The sequence below is a fragment of the Microtus oregoni genome, unplaced genomic scaffold, assembly GCF_018167655.1.
Source record: "Microtus oregoni isolate MIOR12 unplaced genomic scaffold, Mior012 000008F_ref0000371, whole genome shotgun sequence".
NCBI classification, from domain to species: domain Eukaryota; kingdom Metazoa; phylum Chordata; class Mammalia; order Rodentia; family Cricetidae; genus Microtus; species Microtus oregoni.
The window spans coordinates 53,657,815-53,678,546 of record NW_024543067.1 but is presented as its reverse complement, the minus strand read 5'-3'; the positions used below and the strand labels follow the sequence as shown (position 1 = coordinate 53,678,546).

Here is a 20,732-nt window from a genome sequence, read left to right as displayed (position 1 = left end):
GGTTCTGGCATAGGTCTACTCCCTTGAATGCCCCAGATTCACATCTGGACTTTCAATGGTCTCTGGGTCTGGCTCATGTGCTCCTCTACCTGTTCTGGTGAAGTTCACTATCTCCTGTCTACTCTGGACCAGATTGCTGGCTCATTCCTGCGCCACCAGTGTCCCAGGACGGGATTGTCTCCAGGCTCCTGCTCCCATGGAGCTTGCTTCCTCAGGCCCATTCTGGAAAAGGTAGCTGTGGGATTTGTTGCCTCTGACGTCCTGATTTATACTCTCAGCATAGAGAGCTCTTTTGAGAGATCCTGCTACTGAGCACTTGAATGGGCTCTATGGGCAGTGTGATGCAAGTTACTTAGTGACAGTGTGGACCAACTGCTTCCCTGAATTGGGGTAGTAAACATGGCTCCCAGAGCTGGCAGTAAAAGAACCTCTGTCATGTTGGAAAGCCAAGCAGTGTGGAACCAACAGCCAATTTGACTGTTCTAGTCCTAGCCATGCCTGCTTAACAGTTTAAAGAAGTAATCAAAACTCAATTACAGATATGCAAAAAAGATAGATTCAGATAAAAATAAACCTCTAGATGAGCTAAAATGTGTTTTAAAATGTATGTAGGTTTAAGAATAAAAGAAAATAGGTATAGGGAGTTATAGGAAGATATAGCTTTTAAAAATAAATCAGTCTTGCCCCTGCATGGGAGGCAGCCATGGTGCCCAGCACGAATGGCATGATCTTGAAGCCCCACTTCCACAAGGACTGGCAGCAGCGAGTGGACACTTGGTTCAACCAGCTGGCACGCAAGATCCGCAGACGCAAGGCCTGGCAGATGAAAGCACGTCGCATTGCCCCTGCGTCCGGACCCATCAGGCCCATCGTGAGGTGCTCCACAGTGTGCTACCACACCAAGGTCTGAGCTGGCCAGGGCTTCAGCCTGGAGGAACTCCGGGTGGCTGGTATCCATAAGAAGGTGGCTCGCACCATTGGCATCTCCGTGGACCCAAGGAGGCGAAACAAGTCCGCCGAGTCCCTGCAGGCCCACATGCAGCACCTGAAGGAGTACCGCTCCAAGCTCATCCTCTTCCCCAGGAAGCCTTCCGCTCCAAAGAAGGGAGATAGTTCGGCTGAAGAACTTAAATTGGCCACTCAGCTAACAGGACCTGTGATGCCCATCCGGAATGTTTATAAAAAGGAGAAAGCCAGAGTCATCACAGAAGAAGAGAAGAACTTCAAGGCTTTTGCCAGTCTTCTCATGGCCTGGGCCAATGCCCAGGCTCTTTGGCCTTGGAACAAAGAGGGCAAAGGAAGCTGCAGAGCAGGATGTTGAAAAGAAAAAGTGATGTGCTTTTGGAATAGTGCAATAAATTTTCCATAAAGCAAAAATAAAAATAAAAAAATAAATCAGTCTTTAAAGAGATAGTCAAAGTAATAAAAAGAGTACAGACAGATATATTAAAAGTGTAAAGATATTAAAATAAATATTAAAATGTAATGGAGTGAAAAAGCCATATAAAGATGAAATATGCATAAAGAGTCTGGGTTTTGTGTATTATTGTGTTTTCTTTGGATGTTGGACTGTTAATGAATTAACAGCTGAAAAAAAATTGATTCTGGGGGCTACTAAGATAAACCACCATATATATTTTAAAATTATCTTGACTTCAAAATTTGAATCTACTCTTTGGAATAGATGATAGGAACCTGTGGATTTCTTCCAGACTAATGAGATTTGATGGAATAAGACACCCTGAAAGATCTTCATGAACCCTAGACATAGTTTACCCAACAAACAGCAGGAAGAAGTTTGAAGACAACTATGCCTAAATTAACAAAAGTTTGTTTATAAATGTTTGTTTTCATTTAAAGGGGGATATCATATAAAAATAAATACTCTACATTGGTATGTACTTTGATTTATTGATACAAATTAGACACCAATTTTGTTGTATTTATATTTCTACACTTGCTTAAGGTATTTTATTTATACAGCTCTTTTAAAAATGTAATGCATAATTAAGAAATACGGGTCAATAGGTAGTCATCTATAATAGTAAACTTTTAGTCATGTTATGTAGACCTTCTATAAAGAGAGAGATATATTTCAGTTAGATATACAATTTTGAACACTTCAAAGACCTGTGGAATATGGCAAATAAAATGATTTTAAGAACTTATATTTAGTAATCTCCACCAGAGCACGCCCTAGCAAGCAACCTCCCGAAGAGCAGGCTGAAGCCAGTAACCTCCATGGAAGGAGCCCATGCCAGTGAACTCAACCTCAGTGGGAACGGCCCCAACCACCAGATTGCAGAGTGGTTTCCTGGATCGATGAGCAACCACTGTGAATACCATGTGACCTCTAGGGTGACTGGAACTATTGTTCTGACTCCCCCATAATAAACAGCCATTTAAGTCTTGGGATCCACTTGCACTTGGATGAGTGTTCACTAGAGACATGGCCCAAACTACACCAATCAGAGGAAAAAGTAAGTTGACAAGTTAAGAACATACTCAGCAGCACAAAGAGAAACCCAGCAGCAATAAAAACTAGTGAGTCTACAACAGCAAGACATCAACACCACACTACAGAAGAAGTAGAACAAAATGGCCTATCGAATGTCCTAAAAAAAATAACTTTAGGAGATTGTTTGAGGCCCCCAAAAGAGAAATGAAAATTTTTCTCAAAGACATGGAGGAAAAGACAAAAAAAATGAAAGAAATAAAAGATTCCCTTAAAGAAAACAAAGAAAAAGCAATCAAACAGGTGAAAGAACCAATTCTAAGCTTGAAAACTGAAATTGAGACAATAAAGAAAACACAAACCAATGGAATTATGGAAATGGAAAATATGGGGAAGCTATCAGGAACCACAAATGCAAGCATCAACAACAGAATACAAGAGATGGAAGAGATAATCTAAAGGGCTAAAGATATAATGGAAAAAATAGCCTCATAAGTCAAAGAAAACATTAAATTTATCAAAGTTTAACACAGACTATTTCTGCATATAAAAGAAGTTATTATTAGAGTAAAAAGATAGCCAAAAGAATAGAAGAAAATACTTAGTATCTATATATTAGTATCAATATTTCTGATACACAAAAATAATTAGAAATTGTAAAAAAATGAGCATCTGAAACCAAACAAAACAATCACTTAAAAGGCCAATAAAATGTACACCCAGTTGTCAATTAACAAAACATAAATAGCCAATAAAAATTTGAAAATGTTAAAAATCATTAACCATCAATAGAACACAAACACAGTGAGCTTCCATCTCACTCCATTCAAAATGGCAACCACCAAGAAGACAGATATCAGCAATGCTGAGGAGGATTGAAATGATGTGGATTGAAATGAATATTAAAATACTGTTAGTGGAAAAGTAAACTCATCCAACTAACATAAAAACAAATATAGAGTTTTTCAAGGTACTAGAAATAGATCTAGCAATGACACAGCTCTAACACATTTTGTTCTTCATTCAAATCTCCAAGTTATTGTATTACAGAGATGCTATTTTAAAAAGTTAAATAATGAAATCAACCTAGCAGTCCAATAACCAAAGAATGGGTAAAGATAAAGTTTATATATACAATAATTTTTTTCAACCATTATGAAGACTGAAATTATGTCAGTTATAGGAAACTGAATATATCTCATCGTAATTTTACTATGTAAATTAAGTAAGTTTATGTAAAACAAATGTTTCATTTTTCTATTCTTTGTGGCTACTAGATTTTATTGGCAAATAAAATTGTGCATTTGCCAATGACAGTGTTGTATAATGCAAATTGTTATTTGTTTATATTGTAAACAAATCATTTTTCTTTCCAAATAAAGACATAGCATCAGTTGGGCAGTGAAAGTGCACACATTTAATCCCAGCCCTTGGGTGGCAGAGGCAGGTAGGTTTCTGTGAGTTTAAGCCAACCTGGTCTAGGAGAGTTAGTTGAAGGACAGTTAGGGCTGTTAAACAGAGAAGCCTGTCTCGTAAGATTTAAAAAAAAAAAAAGGCATACCATCTAAAAGGCCTTTTAAAATTCATGTTTCACTGTGGTAATAGTGGCGGTACTCACCACAAAATCATAATCAAATGCCTATATCTCAATGATGCCCAAAAATAATCACTAATTGCAATGAATAATAGTGTCATCCGGTAGCTCACCATCTGTGTCCTTTAATATGAGACTTCTGTAAGGATATGTCTATTTTTATTTTGCATCAGAGCCTTGTAGATGAAGTTCTCTTCTCTGAAATAACATCTGGCTGGGTTCATATTTTCATAGACTCATTTGTTTTTGAATCATTGTGAAATAATTCTCCAGAAATTCTCACTGTTACATTGAAATTCATTTTTTGTCATTCATTTCTTCATCAGATATATAATGAGTATAAAATTAACTTCTGGATTATTATTTGTGTGGCCTTTAAAGCCTACATAGATCATAGATTTTTAATAATGAAATTTTTAAATTTTAGAAATACATAACTATTTTACTCAGTATGATAAAATGAGATACAGAAAGAGATAGCAATATATACAAAGGATGGAAGGGATGAAATAAGAGAGAGAGATTATTTCTGGTCTTGTAAATCAAACTCATAAACAAAAGCATGTATGTACTGTGTTACTAAACCTCAAGACAAGCTGTTGCTTGATAGATCAGAAGTAAACATCATTTTGTATATTAAGAATATCCATGTGACAAGGAAAATGTACTGGACATTTTTAGAACAGATTTCTCCAAACAAAAGTGAATGTGATAATAAAAAATTCACAGATATAATCCATAAATTAAGAAGAAACATTAACGATTGAATTTCTACTTGTAAGAAATGTGAGAATATGTTTGCTGATCTCCTATCAAAATTGTGGGGTCTGAGAAATTGAGACAGAGAAGTAAATCACATAAATGCTCCAGTAACCATAAAAACAAAACCTCATTTAAATAAATCACACAATTTCATTAAAAACTTGAAATTAATAGGCTTGATGTAAGATGGTGGCAACTTTATACACACACACACACACGCACACACACACACACACACACACACACACACACACACACACACACATATATATATATATATATATATATATATATATATATATATATCACACCTCCAAGTAATATTGCCGTTAGGTGGGTGAGCTTTGCAAAAAAAAAAAACTTTCATTAAATTCAAAATCAAGTTTCATATCTCCACTAAGAAGCTTAATAATTTATAAACTTTTCTTTTCTTTTTTTTTTTTTTGCAATACTGTTTGGCCAATAGTTTAAGCGTATTTTTGGCTAACTCTTTTTTTTTAAATATTTATTTATTATGTATACAATATTCTGTCCGTGTATATGTCTGCAGGCCAGAAGAGGGCACCAGACCTCATTACAGATGGTTGTGAGCCACCATGTGGTTGCTGGGAATTGAACTCAGGACCTTTGGAAGAGCAGGCAATGCTCTTAACCACTGAGCCATCTCTCCAGCCCCTTGGCTAACTCTTATATCCTAAACTAACCCATCTTCATCAATCTGTGTATTGACACGTGGCTGTGGCTTACCAGGTAAAGTTCTGTCCCCAGTGTCTGTCTCCAGTGGGGCTACATGGTGTCTCCCTGACTCCACCTTCTTTCTCCCAGCACAGAGTTTAGTTTTCCCGCCTAGCTCTATTCTGCTAAGCCACTGGCTGAAACAGATTTATTCATTAACTAATAAAAGCAACACATGGACTTTTCACATCATTTCCCCTTTGCTGTTTAAATAAAAAGGAAGGTTTTAACTTTAATATAGTAAAGTTACAATAACAAGACAGATATTAAGCAAGAATTACAGTTACATTTATATCTACTTTATCTTTTATCATAACTAAGGAAACTATAACTGTCTATTCTTTAACTCTATCATATAAACTTTTCTGTATCTCAGTTTTCTTACTTCAATATAAAAATGACAGTAGTGTCATGTATTTAAGGGAGTTAGGAAAAAATCCTTAGGAAATGTTTAACATATACTAACAATAGGGACAAACTGTCAATACTGTTGGTCTTAACAGTGTTATATTAAAATGTATTTTATTTATTCAGTTAGGCTCCATTTTTCTGCATATAATTTTTTCCTATATGAATTTGAATAAATGCAAAGATATAAAGTAAAAAATTACAGTAATACAAATATTTTAATAGGAATCACTAAGAAAGTAACCTGAAAATTATAAAAATTCTAACAATTATGTAACCTCTTATCTATGTTTATGAATATAAAGAAAATATACCTAACTAAAGTGACATTGCACAGTGAAAGGACCAATGATACTGTATAAAACTTGGTGATACTGTAGAAACAAGAGAGAAGTGAAATTGATTAATCAATTAATGATACGTAATAAAAAAGACAATAAATGAGAAGAAAACAGCAGATAGGTAGAAACAGATCTAAGAGAAACCTCATAGATATATCAGTTTGTTATTCTCTTCATGGTTCTATTCACAGCAAGCTTGACATCCTTGTTTCTGAGGCTATAAATAAGAGGGTTCAGCATGGGCACCAAAAATGTATAAAAGACTGAGAAAATTTTCCCCTGGCCCATGGTTTCAACAGATGATGGCTTCACATAAGCAAGTAGCCCAGATCCATAGAAGAGACTGACCGTTATGATGTGAGACCCACAGGTTCCCATGGCTTTGAACCAACCCTTACCTGATGACATTTGAACGACACTAGAAAGGATCCTAGCATATGAAACCAAGATAATGAGGCTAGAGAAAGAGATAACTGTACCTACCACAACAAAGCTCAGAAGTTCATTGACATAGGTGCTACTGCAGGAGAGCTGGAGAAGTGGGAAGATGTCACACATGTAGTGGTTGATGATGTTAGAATCACAAAATCTGAGCCTGAGCATACACCCTGTGTGAGCCATGGCCCCAGCCAACCCCGTTAAGTAAGAACCAAACATCAGTGTAAAACATATCTCAGGTGACATAATAACCTTGTACAGTAGTGGCTGACAAATGGCTACATAGCGATCATAGGCCATGACTGTCAACACATAACACTCTGAGCTCACAAAAAAGCAGAAGAAAAACAGCTGAGTTATGCATCCTCTGAAGGAAATAGTGTTCTTCTTTAAAGCAAAGCTCATTAGCATTTTGGGGGTAAAGACAAATGAATAACAGAAATCAATGAAGGATAGATTGAAGATAAAAAAGTACATGGGGGTGTGGAGGTTTGAGTTCAAGAAAATGAGACTAATTAAGCTCAAGTTTCCCATCACAGTGGCTGTGTAATTCACCAAGAACAGAGCAAATAAGGGCAACTGGAGTTCAGGTTGGTCTGTTAGGCCCATAAGAATGAATTCAGACACTGAGGAGTCATTTTCCATAATCATTTGCTACATGTGTGGCACCTGAAAGAACAAATATAGAAATGAACTTTAATCAATAGCGCATTTTTCTCTCCAAGTGGAAAGCTTGATTTAGTGATTTCCCAGCATGAGGGAACACATAGATGGCTCCCCAAAGAGCAAAACCTACGAGATGATTCCTAAGTCATCCCTATTTCTGTTTCCTCTACCCATAAGATGTATCCACAGAAATGTTGTTAATTGATCACCAGTGGCTCAGACTATAATTTCTTCCCTTTCCCTGTTCTTTACTAAATATTAAAGTTGAAAAAAATAAGAAGAAGTTTCTTTCAGAACCCAAGATTTATGAAACTTGAAATTCTAAGGGAAATTGCCAGTACAAAAATCCAATGCTCACCATTGGTCATCTAGAACCTGTCTTACTTTCAGATCTCTTGGTACCTCCCTCCACACAGTCTAGAAGAGCCAAAGTTACTGATGATGAAGTGGGTAGTTCCACAAGTGTAGATTATATATGACTTGCTAGAAGAAGTTCATTATGTGAAATGACATAGAAAGTTCTCTCCACATACTCAAAAATAAAACATCTTACATGAGTCTCTAAAGCATTACCTTACTCAAGAGAATATGAAGATCAAGGTTCATGAGAAAAAAATCTTATAAGTACAGAAAAGTATTCTCTTCTTTATGATATCCTCTCTATGGGTTACACCCCTTGAGGGTAAAAATTACTGAATTTATATTTACATCAACTGCTGTAAAACTAAGGTGAATCTTTTGAGATTCACAGTCTTATTCTGTTTATAATTTCTCACCAGGGAACATCTAGTTCCCAGGGCAGAGTTGTGATTGGTCCCCTTTGCCATTCTCAAGCTCTGCATAGCTCTACAACAGAACATTAAGAGAACTGCTCACTTGCCATTTGTAGCTATCCTATGAACATCTTTGATTGGAGTAATAAAGAGTAGACCACAGTTTTAAAATCCTAGATAGGTATATAGACAGACAGACAGACAGATAGATAGATAGATAGATAGATAGATAGATAGATAGATAGATTAAACTCTATAGATAAATTAAGAGAGGAAAGAAATATAAGTTTACACATAGGCTTTTACATTTCTATTGGTGTAGAGGTAGACAGCAATAACCCTAATTTACATAGAACTATATCTGTATATACTTAGAAATGTATCTTACATATGCTTAAGAAATAAACAGACTAAAGTACTTTGAAAAAAAGGGTATGAGTTTTGGAATGGTGGTTGAATTTTTAGAGTACAAAAGACTGTGAGATCAGTTCATACATTTTATGCATAAAGATCCTGTAGATCGCCTTTCTCATCATATGTATTGTGGCACAACATATAACACAGACAAATTGAGGGCAGAAAGCTTTATTTAGTCTCAGAATTTCACGAGACTGTGCTCTATCTTTTCAGGGAAAGCATAGCAGTGGAAGAAGCTCCATTTGAGAACAGCAGCAGGAACAGGCAGAAAACACTTTCTACATAGAGTTGACAGAATATAGAAAGCTTGGGCCAGAACCTCAAGTCAATATAGCCTTCAAGACCTTCCTATGGTAATCTACTTTTTCTAACAAGGACACAGCCAAAGAAAATAGCACAATCAGCTTAGGGCCAGGTGGTCAAGCACATGAGACTTTAGAGGTCATTTTATATTCACATGATAATGTGTTCTATCCTTACTTTGGTAGATATCTACCCACAACTGCTAGGTTGGTGTATATGCGACTCTCTACTCTTTCACACTAACATCAACGATATTGTATTTTAATTTCCAATATTTGTTGCTCTCATCAAATCAAAGAATAGATTTCACATATTAATTTTTTTATCCTATTGCTATTTTGTGTTTTTAGTCATCTGGATACAGAGCAGGGGTAGTTTTTGATACTTTTCATTCACTTATTCAGATTTCTGATACGATATCTTATCAGGAAACAAAGGAAACTTTGTAATATTCTTTCTAAACTACCCATGTGGTAAATGTATGAAGTCATCTTTCCACAAAGCAGCATGGCTACTAATATTGATTTGAAACAGTCAGCTAAGTAACAAAGCTGACAAAATTGATTACATATGCAGATGTGAAATAACTGGAATATTCATAAACTATTATGAAAGTAAAGTTACACATACTCTTCTAATAATATTTTGAAATTTTGAACCAAATCCTGTAGCATCTTAGGAAACATTTTAAATACATATGTAAGTAGCTTATAAACATATATACTGCATGCTCAAAGAAATCACTAAGTCCTTAACAGAATCTTGTAAACAAATATTCATTGCAATATCATAAATTGTAGTACAAAAACAGACAAACATTGAAAATATCTCTAATAAAATATCCCATTTGTTTGTGTAACAATAATATAACAAAGTTGGCATAATGATGAGTATATTCAACTACGGTATACTAAAGTTTATTTTCAAGTCAGGAATAGAACAACTTTTCTATTCTTTTTAGTATTCTTATTTAATGGCTTGTCAAGCCAAATGAAATATGTACAACAATAATTTCATGAAAACACAAAAATGGCATTATTTCTCTCTTCCAGAACCTGGAAACAACTTAGATGCCCTTCAACGGAAGAATGGATGAAGAAAGTATGGAATATATACATATTAGAGTATTACTCAACAGTAAAAAACAAGGACTTCTTGAATTTTGCATACAAATGGATGGAAATAGAAAACACTATCCTGAGTGAGGTAAGCCAGACCCAAAAAGAGGAACATGGGATGTACTCACTCATATTTGGTTTCTAGACATAAATAAAGGACATTGAGCTTATAATTCATGTTCCTGGAGAAGCTAAATAAGAAGGTGAATCCAAAGACAAACACATAGGCATCCTCATGAATATTAACCTTCATCAGGCGATGAAAGGAGACAGAGACAGAGACCCACATGGGAGCACTAGACTGAAATCTCAAGGTCCAAATCAGGAGCAGAAGGAGACGGAGCACGAGCAAGGAACTCAGGACCACGAGGGGTGCACCCACACACTGAGACAATGGGGATGTTCTATCGGGAACTCACCAAGGCCAGCTGGCCTAGGTCTGAAAAAGCATGGGATAAATCCGGACTTGTTGAACATAGTGGACAATGAGGAATACTGAGAACTCAAGATCAATCGCAGTGGGTTTTTGATCCTACTGCACGTACTGGCTTTGGGGGAGCCTAGGCAGTTTGGATGCTCACCTTACTAGACCTGGATAGAGGTGGGCAGTCCTTGGGCTTCCCACAGGTCAGGGAACCCTGATTGCTCTTGGAGCAGATGAGGGAGGGGGGACTTGATCGGGGGAGGGGGAGGGAAATGGGAAGCGGTTGCGGGGAGGAGGCAGAAATCCTTAATAAATAAATAAATTAAAAAATAAATAAATAAATAAATAAAATTCTTATATGAAAAATTTAAATTTACCTGGTTCTTTACTTGATGTTATTGTCAATCATTTTATAAAGATCATTTAGAAAGATATAAAAGGACTGCTAAAATAATTTAAACATTATGTAAATAAGAAAATATGCTTGAGGTTTACTTTTGTAGACTTTCTGTGCTATTCACTTTGAAGTTGCACAGTACCTAAAGATGGAGGAAAGATAGCTCTGATAGGCAAAGTAGACCATTTTCAGATTGCAATGGCCATGATGGTTTAAGTAAACTAACATTGGAATTTTTGTTTGTTTATTTACATAATTTTTTCGTGAAATTTAAATATAATTTAAATTAGGAAATAAAACAACTTTCAAATGAGTAATGTGCAGGAAGATCATTACAGTATGGAATTAATTTCCAAGATCATAGGTCACAACTCTCCAAATCAATATCAGAAGGTCAAATGTTAAGAGTTAGTGCATAAATATATCTAATTTCAAGTATTCTTTGTTTGCCTTATTTTTTTCCAAGACAGGGTTTCTCTGTAGCCTGTCCTGGAACTTGCTTTTGTAGACAAGGCTGGAATTGAACTCACAGAGATCCACCTGCCTCTGCCTCCCAAGTGTTGGGATTAAAGGAGTGTGCCACCATCAACCGGCTAATTCCAAGTTATTATTATTATTATTATTATTATTATTATTATTATTATTATTATTATTTAAAAAGTACAAATCCAAATCCCACATCCTTCCCTCCTCTTACTCCCCTCCCACTCTCTCCACACACCCTCACCTCTCCCACCTCCAATCTTAAGAGAGGGCAAGGCACCCTGCCCTGTGGAAAGTCCATGGCCCTCCCCACTACATCCAGGTTGAGCAAGGTATACATCCAAAGGAAATAGGATCCCCAAAAGCCAGTACATGCAATAGACTCCAAGTATTCTTTAAAAAGCCACGGTCACTGGGATTCAGTGATTTCCACTAACCTCCTCACAGTAGAACACAGTTTCACAGTAGATGCCGATTATGTTAACCATTCATGAGACATACACACACCACCACTACTGAGGACGCACTGTGTGATAATTATTTAGAAATCCAAATTTAGCAACAAAGCATGTAGTTCTGCCACACCAACCGCAGTACATTCTGTGTGACAAGTTCCACAGACTGTGGCTTTAGACTCCAAAAGGAGGAGGTCTCCTGAAACCGGTTGTGGAACTCTCTAGCCATAGAGAAATTATTGAGCCATATTTCTCATTGCAGTTTGTCTGCTTCTACTTCCTTTTAATATTTACAAGATGTTCCTGATAGCCTGGGCGGAGAATAAGCCACCCCCTTGAATTGGGATTACTAGCCATGACCTCTTTTCTATGAGATTCAATGCTTTGCTTCATAATCATTTACATAATTACAAAAATATATTCAAAAATATATGAATTTGTATGGCTGTGCATGAGTAGGTGAGGTTGGCTTTGACACTGAGGTATAGAAAGCATTGCTTAAGTAGTTTTAAACTGAACTTCGAGGATTTTTAATAACATAAAAGCTAGATGATAGTTAAGGATTACACATGAAAATTTATGAACTTGATCAGGACCTAAGAGTCATTCATTAACTATAAGTGATTTTTTTTGTACTTGTTTAGTGTCATAATTAATTCTTTGAACCCAGTGTTTAGTAACTAAGATGTTATCTGTTTTGGTCATAATTGATTCTTTGAACAAACTGTTTAGGAAATGTAAAACTTGATTGATTTTATGCTTTCCTGTGCCAAATCATTATGATAATTGTTCTTTATAACTGCTTCACTGAGCACAACTTTTAAGATTGCAATTCCTGTTCTTCTTGTATAAAAACCCTTATTTGAGAGCTGCAAAATACACTCAGATTCAAACTGCCTCTGTGTTTGTTTCTGTTTGTCGCCACCGAATCCTTAACCATCTAGTCTTCAAGAAGCCACGTCCCACAAGACCCCATACCTGGCTGGGGTGGTCGGTGGCATAATTCTCCAAAATGAATTGAAGTTAGACACTACAAATACCAGTTGTTAAGAATCAGACTGCAGCAGTTTTTTATTGTTTCTCAATTGAGTCTACAGAAAATTTACAAAAAAAGCAGAATTTATTTCATAACAAAAATACCACTAATATATACCTCAGGTGTCTACTAATATTATGTAATAGGTATATGTCATATCACATTTTATTATTCAGTTATGCTTTGTGTGAGTCAGTAGAATTGTTCATACCTAATTCTTTCTGGAAATATTCACTTCTCACATACTGCTTTTTTTATTTGAAAATTGTGGTGTTCCATTTAGTTCTATGAAGAGATGAAGTGACACATGCACTAAATTGTAAAATTTACTCTCTAGTAAAAAATATATTCTTATGATGCATAAGCTTTTTTGATTTCATGGTTAAGCATCCTGTCATTTATTCTGATAAATATCCATCATTTCTAAAGTTAACCCTCAAAAACAGAAACCAATAAGAAGACATTGTTCCAACTTTCAATCTGTTGTCTGGCTTTGAACTTCCCTGATATCCATGATCTACTATAAGGACAACTATTAAAAAGACTATGGCTGCTCTTGTTGTTGTTTATAGATCAGCTTGAGGCTTCATTATCTCTTTGGAGTATTTGTCCTCACTCCTGCTTTTTAGCAATCTACTTTAAGCAACTGTTGGTAGCTGCTTACATGTCTTAATAAATTGATACAGTTGAACTCCAACCCAAAGTCAAAGCCATGCAAAAGTCTTAAGAAGGGTCTCTCTAAGCATCAGGTGGGGAAACAATGATATAAGCAATTCATCAACTGGATGGGATTGACAATTGCTAAGGTTGTGTTATCTGAGGGAATGATCCACTACAACACAGAATTACAAAATCTGTAGTGTCAATCTTGCATGCCACTGAGCCCAGGGCTCTGCTATTTCTGCTCACAGCTTCATGTCTTCCAAACCACTGTTCTTATGATGTGATTTTTAACCAATGTCAGCTTTCAGATCCCAATTTCTTGTCATGAAACTGGAAACTGTTGGGTCATGATAACACACTCAACCTCTGCCAAGGCAGAGGTAGCAGGCTGTCCATGTGGTCACCAGGTATGCTCCCTCTTTCAGACTCATCCTGAATGACTCTCTAGCTCTCTCTGTCATTTAACAATTCTCTTTCTTTCCTTATTTCTGTTTGTTCATTTGATGCATGGTGAGTTAAAATCTAGGATCTGTGTTACTAACTATATAACCTAAAACAAGTCAAATCCATAGAACAGAAAAGAATTATAATAACACTATATTTAAGAATGTTACACATTACATAGACATTCAGGAAGATTAGTTATTTGTTTGGTTTGTCATTAGTTGTGGGGAGGCATTCCTATAAATAAGCAAAAGAAAAAACTAGATTAACACATTTAAATAAAAATTACAGTTGTTCGATATTTGTGCCATAAACACATGTATATGAACATATGTTCATGTTATATACATTAAATGTAATTATATGTATGTACATGTGTGTTAAGAATCAAACAGGAGCATATACTAGCACTCTATCATTAGGCTATAACTTCACCTAAGGTTTCTTTTAAAGAAGTAAATAGACATTTCTTTGGAAGCATCATCTTTGCTATATAACAAAGAGAATAATGACTTTAGACACTATGTATTGTTATTGTGTGGTTACTAAAAGTAATGAATATCAATAGATAGGGAACAAGGACAAATTCCATTGTATTTATGACAAAACATCCTTTTACAAAAAAAAATCAGTCATTGCTAGTGATATTTAAGAAGTATGAATACAAAATTAGCATAAATTAAGCTTCAATGGTTATAAAAATGGTTAACCATTTCTCCAAGAAAACACATAATGTCATTTTGTAATGATGAGGTACAAAATTCAAAATAAGGAAAATCTTAAAAGGCAATAACTAATGCTAAAACCTTTGACAATTTTACCATAGCCACAGCTGAAACTATGTGCAATTCACAAGTGTTTTTAAAGACAAGAAATAGAAAGAACTCTACAAATTTGTCTCTGAAAAGAATAACACAAGTAAACTTATTAACATTCAACTCCCTGGCTTTCCTTGGTTGTAGAAGTATATAGATAAATAGTTGGTAGATTTGTCTCAAGATTCAAAATATGTCATCTTGTGTCTCTACCTTGTACAAAGGTGTTGTTGGTTCCACATTTCAGGACAAGGTCCTAGATCAAAAATATTTTCTTATTGCCAGATAAGAATATCAAGAATTTTTATAGAGGAAAAGGAAGAGAAAGACTTAAGAGAATATAGAAAGAAAGATGAAGAGAAGGAAAGAGAATATTGAAAAGAAGGTGATAAGAAAATAAACTGGAGACAAAGACCCAAATTGGAGACATGGACTATGAGAGCTCAGGTGCTTGACTCACTGTGAATCTCCTCAGAGTTCTCTTTAGAGCAAGCTTCACATCCTTATTCCTGAGACTGTATATAAATGGGTTCAATAATGGCAGCAAAAATGTACAAAATACACTGAGAATTTTTCCCTGATCTTCAGACTTATCAGATGATGTTTTTATATGTGTAAGCATACCAAATCCATAGAATAAGGCCACAGTGATTATGTGAGAACTACAGGTGCTCATGGCTTTATACAAACCTTTACCTGATGACAACTGAGTGACATTAAAAAGAATCAAAGCATAGGACATTAAAATGATAACACTAGATGCAATGACGACTGTGCTGACAACAACAGAACTCACAAGCTCATTGGCATAGGTGCTGCTGCAGGAGAGTTGCAGAAGGGGGAAGATATCACACAGGTAGTGGTTGATGACGTTAGAATTACAAAAGTGTAGCCTGATCATAAACCCTGTGTGGACAATGGCACCAGCAAACCCCATCAAGTATGAACCAAGCATCATCAGGGAACATGTCCTAGGAGACATGATGATCGTGTACAAAAGTGGTTGACAGATGGCAACATAGCGATCATAGGCCATGGCTGTCAACACATAGCACTCAGAGTTGGCAAAAAAGCAGAAAAAAAATAGCTGAGTCATGCATCCTGTAAAGGAGATGGTGTTCTTCTCTGAAAAAAAACTCATTAGTGTTTTGGGAGTAAAGACAAAGGAGTAACATAAGTCAATAAAGGACAAATTAAAGAGAAAAAAGTACATGGGAGTCTGCAGGTTTGAATTCAGGAAAATGAGACTCATTAAACTCAAGTTTCCCAAAATTGTGATGACATAGTTCACCAGAAACAGGATAAAGAGGGGTAGGTAGAGCTCAGGTTGGTCTGTCAGTCCTGTGAGAATGAATTCAGTCACTGTAGAGTCATTTTCCATAGCCATTTATGTCATCAGCAGATCTATAAAAACAGAAGTAAATCTTCACATTGGCAAGGAACTGTTTTTAGAGTCCAAAAAGACAACTAGAGTTAGTTGTTCCCATTCTCGAGAAATCCCTATTTATTCTTTTTCTGGTCATGAAGAAAATCTATTCTGATTAAACACTGACACAACTCCTAAAGTCTCTAAATTACCATTTTCTCCTATCTCTCTAGTTTTCATCAAAGATTAGGAATGGAAGGAATACAAACCATCACTATCTTCTGAACCCATGATTTATAGTGCTTAGAGTTTTTAGGGGTGTTATTAAGATAAAGATGATTGATGAAATGCTAGCTCATGTTTACCTGAATACATCACTGCTCTTGAACCACCCTGGCCCCACTCCAATATCCTAAGGTATTTAACTTTCTGACAATGAAGAGATATGCTAGCTATCAATACAAAATTAGCTCTGACCTCCTAAAATATTTATGACAAGGATATGACATGATTTCAATTTAAGAATTTCTTTTTAAAATACTTTTTATTTACACAGAAGAAAATAACAATCTCATATGTTCATCCAATACATCATTTCTTTCAAGTGAGACTCATACATATATTCTAGGAAAATATAGTAGACATTGTATTCATTAGGGTTCTCTAGACTCACAGTACTCACATAGCAAAAAATTATTGGAATGACTTACAGGCTGCAGTCCAACAATGGCTAGTTATAAATGGAAAGTATAAGAATCTAGTACCTGCTAAGGCAGACAAGACTGGGTATCTCAACTAGTCTGCTGCGGTCCCAAAGAAGGAATGGATGAACTGTTGAGGTTAAGACAAAAATGTGAAAATCAAACCCTTCTTTATTTCATTGTCCTTCTACAGGCCCAGATTAAAGGCGTGCCTTCCAGCCTCAATATCTAGATTAAAGGCATGTAGCTTCCTGCCTCAAGATCTGTAACACAAGGGTGCTCTCCATTTCTGGATTATAGTTCGCTCTAGTTATAATCACGTTGAAAACCAAGAACAGCCATCAGAGAAGCATAGAAAATTATTCTGTCCTTGATGACATCTCTGAGGCTGAGTGAGTTGCTTAATGAAAAAAAAAATAACAGAACTGGTGTTTACATCATATAGTATGGATATAAACACTCTCTCTTTTGAGACTCAAAGTCCTATTTATTGCACAATTTTCCACAAGGAATACCTAGTTCCCTGAGCAGTGTAGGGTTGTTCCCTTCAGAATTCTACTCATTAATCCCTGCATAACTCAGCAAGAGTAAACCCCAGAGACATAGAAACTTGTCATTTTTTGTAATTTTCTACAAATCCTAGCATTTGCATCAGTAACTACATAGTTCATAGATGAAAACTACAAAAGAAGGTTGAGGGATGAGGAATGGGCTCTCAAGAATATGTGAGTTACATTTGGATTTTGTTTCTTAATAATGAAACTATATACCAAAGTTCTAATTTTATTAACATATCCATATTTGTGAATATGTCTATATAATATTGCTCATAAGAGAAGGTCTAAGATATGGCTCAGTAGTAGAAACATTACTTTGCATACACAAGTCTGCTGTGGGATCATTATTTGTACCCTGTCAATTATATGTTAATAAAATGATGATTGACCAGTAGCCAGGCAGGAAGTATAGGTGGGAAAAACCAGACAGGAAGTAGAGTTGAGTCTATAAGAACAGAAGAATTCTGGGAAGAAGGAAACAGATTCTGCAGTCATGACCCAGGAACAGAAGAAGTAAGATGTGGCTGCCTCGCTGAATAAGGTACCAAGCCATGTTGCATAACATAGAAAAGAATAATGGGCTAATATGAGTTATAAGAGTTAATAAGAAGCCTGAGCTAATGGGACAATCAGTTCATAACTAATATAGACCTCTGTGTAATTTCTTTGTTACTTAATGATTTCAGGAACTGGGCAGGACAGAAACCCAGACAATAAATGGTACCTATGAGGACAACTGCATCCACATAAAGCCTGAGAGAGTTTGGTAAGTAATTCTAGACAAAAAGAATAGAATTAAGCACAGCTTATTGATAGCAACATTTTCTCAGGTGGGCTCTGATTGCTAGAGGCAAATGTGCCTCATTAAAGAGAGGCTTCCTGACTCACCTTTAGCTGTAAAACCTTACAGCTCTTTTTAGAGGCCCTGCCACAAAACACTTAAATGTTGTTGATGAAAAGCTGACCTCATGCTTTTTGATTTTCAGCCATTGCAGTAAAAAGCCTGGGCCATTTTAAAATGCCAGCTTTCTGGGCTGTCCTGCCAGCACAAACTCTGTCTCTTTCAGGCAGGAGGTCCAGCTACAGAGCATTTGAATGTGGTTTATGAGCAGACTACTGCAGCTTGCTTGCTGGCAAGGACCTTGAAATGCCAGAGTTGTGGCAATAAACATAGCTACAGCCATTACCTCCTCCATGAGGGTGGAATCTCAGAAAGCTAAAATATGGGCTGGATTCAGGTGCTAAAGCCATGGCTTTCACCTTAGCCATATCACATAGCATTTAAAGACTCATGTGGTCAGAAAAAGAGAAATATACAGTAAATAGAGAGTCAAAGGTAAAGAAAACCTCTTTAAAGTGTGTTAAAAATATATGCAGGCTAAAGGTTAAAGTCATAAAATAAAAAAAGAGAGTAGTAGGGTGTGGTGGAACACGCCTGTAATCCCAACACCTGGAAGGCAGAGGCAGGCATATCTCTGTGTGTTCAAGGACAACCTGGTCTACAGGGTGAATTCCAGGATAGCCAAACATATGCAGAGAAACCCTATCTCAAAAAGCAAAAAAAATTAAAAATAAAAGAAATAGAAGTTAAAATAAAGCCAAAAAAGATGAAGAAAACACAGAGAGTCTGGATACTTTATGTTTTTATGTTCTCTTTGAATTTATTGAATGCTGAGGAAGGAGCAACAGCTGCTAAAAGATGTTTGTTTATAGATGCTGCTGAATTAATCCAAGATAGGTATTTTGAAAATACCTTGACTTAAAAATTGAAGTCAAAATATGTGTTACTTTGAAGAAGAATATTTGCTTTTGTTCCCAAAAGAAATGAGAGGCTGTGGATTCATTATCAATTAAGAAAAATCAGATTTGTTCAAGAAAGACCACCTGAGAAATCTCCAGTATGAACAGATGACCCAGATGTCTGAGTTCTACATCCAGAACAGATTAAAGACTACTGCCTGAGATGATCAAGCTTCACAGAATACTCCAGTCATGACTTGATATAATTCTAAATTTTCTTTTGGTCCCCATGAGATTATCAGCATCACAACCAGCAGGAAGTAGCCTGGAAAACTATGCCCACATTCCCAAAAAAAAAAGGACTATTGATATTTTCCTTTGTTTAGAATTTGTTTGCAAGTTGTTATGGCTAATGGTTGGGAGAAAAGCTAGTAAAGGATATTAGATTCAGAGTTCTTGTTCCTTAAAAAAGGGGGGAGGGAGAAGTGCTGTGGGACAATAATTTCTACCCTGTCAATTGTATGTTAATAAAATGCTGATTGGCCAATAGCCAGGCAGAAGTATAGGTGGGAACAACCAGACAGGAAGTAGAGTTGGGTCAATGAGAACAGGAGAATTCTGGGAAGAAGGAAGCAGATTCTTCAGTCATGACCCAGGAACAGAAGAAGTAAGATGTTGCTGTCACACTGAATAAGGTACCAAGCCACGTGGCTAGCATAGACAAGAATAATGGGCTAATATAAGTTATAAATGTTAATAAGAAGCCTGAGCTAATGGGCCAATCAGTTTATAAGTAATGTAGACCTCTGTGTGATTTCTTTGGTACTTAACAATTGTGGGAACCAGGCAGGACAGAAACCCTGACTACATAAGTCTCTAGGTCTAATCTCACCACTGTAATAATGATAATAGTAATATGAAACAAAACAGAAGACCTACAGTTACCATTTTGTTGTTTTAATCAAATTAAATGATCTACATATTATAGCACATGATTATCCAGGACTTATAAAAGGGTAAGGGTGCAATTCTCGTTTCTGTTCCATATATATATATATATACATATATATATATATATATCAACAAGGATTTCTCATCCTCATCACAGTGGATATTCAGAGGAAATAAATGTATGCTGTGCTGTTCTCCTGTGTAACACAGTTGAACATCACCTTTGGCCCTGCTCATTATTACTTGCTGGTAATAATCCTTATCATCACCACCTATGTACCTGTCAATATCAATGAAATGTCTCTAGACATTGTAATATATTTGGTGGACACTATTAAGGCTTAGAAAATGATGTGGTGGAAACAAAAAGTCCTCCTGGCTTTGAATTTTTCTGCAAAGTAACTTGGTGGTATTCTAATAGAACAGACCTTGTAGGTAACTTGACCTTTCTGTAATGCAGCTGTCTATGGGCTCACTTGAGCCCTCCCTCTACTAAGCTAGATCATTAAAAGAAAGAACCTTCTTTAGGAAAACTGTAGAACATAGAATCACTGCCCACAAAATCAATCATAAAATAGAAATACTGTTCTTCCCAACTTTAAGCCTGTATGTGTGAGTCAGCTGACCATGAAGAAATTGTCTTACCTTCTCTATCTTATGGTAAATCAATAGACCTCCATTCCAGAAGGG

General features: G+C 36.0%; 3 pseudogenes; 1 reads left to right on the top strand and 2 right to left on the bottom strand.

Moving 5' to 3' along the window:
* The first annotated feature begins 703 nt into the window (after positions 1-703).
* On the top strand, positions 704-1,334 carry LOC121451966 (annotated as a pseudogene).
* A 5,117-nt stretch (positions 1,335-6,451) lies between these two features.
* On the bottom strand, positions 6,452-7,408 carry LOC121451829 (annotated as a pseudogene).
* A 7,752-nt stretch (positions 7,409-15,160) lies between these two features.
* Positions 15,161-16,123, bottom strand: LOC121451381 (annotated as a pseudogene).
* Between the last annotated feature and the right edge of the window lie 4,609 nt (positions 16,124-20,732).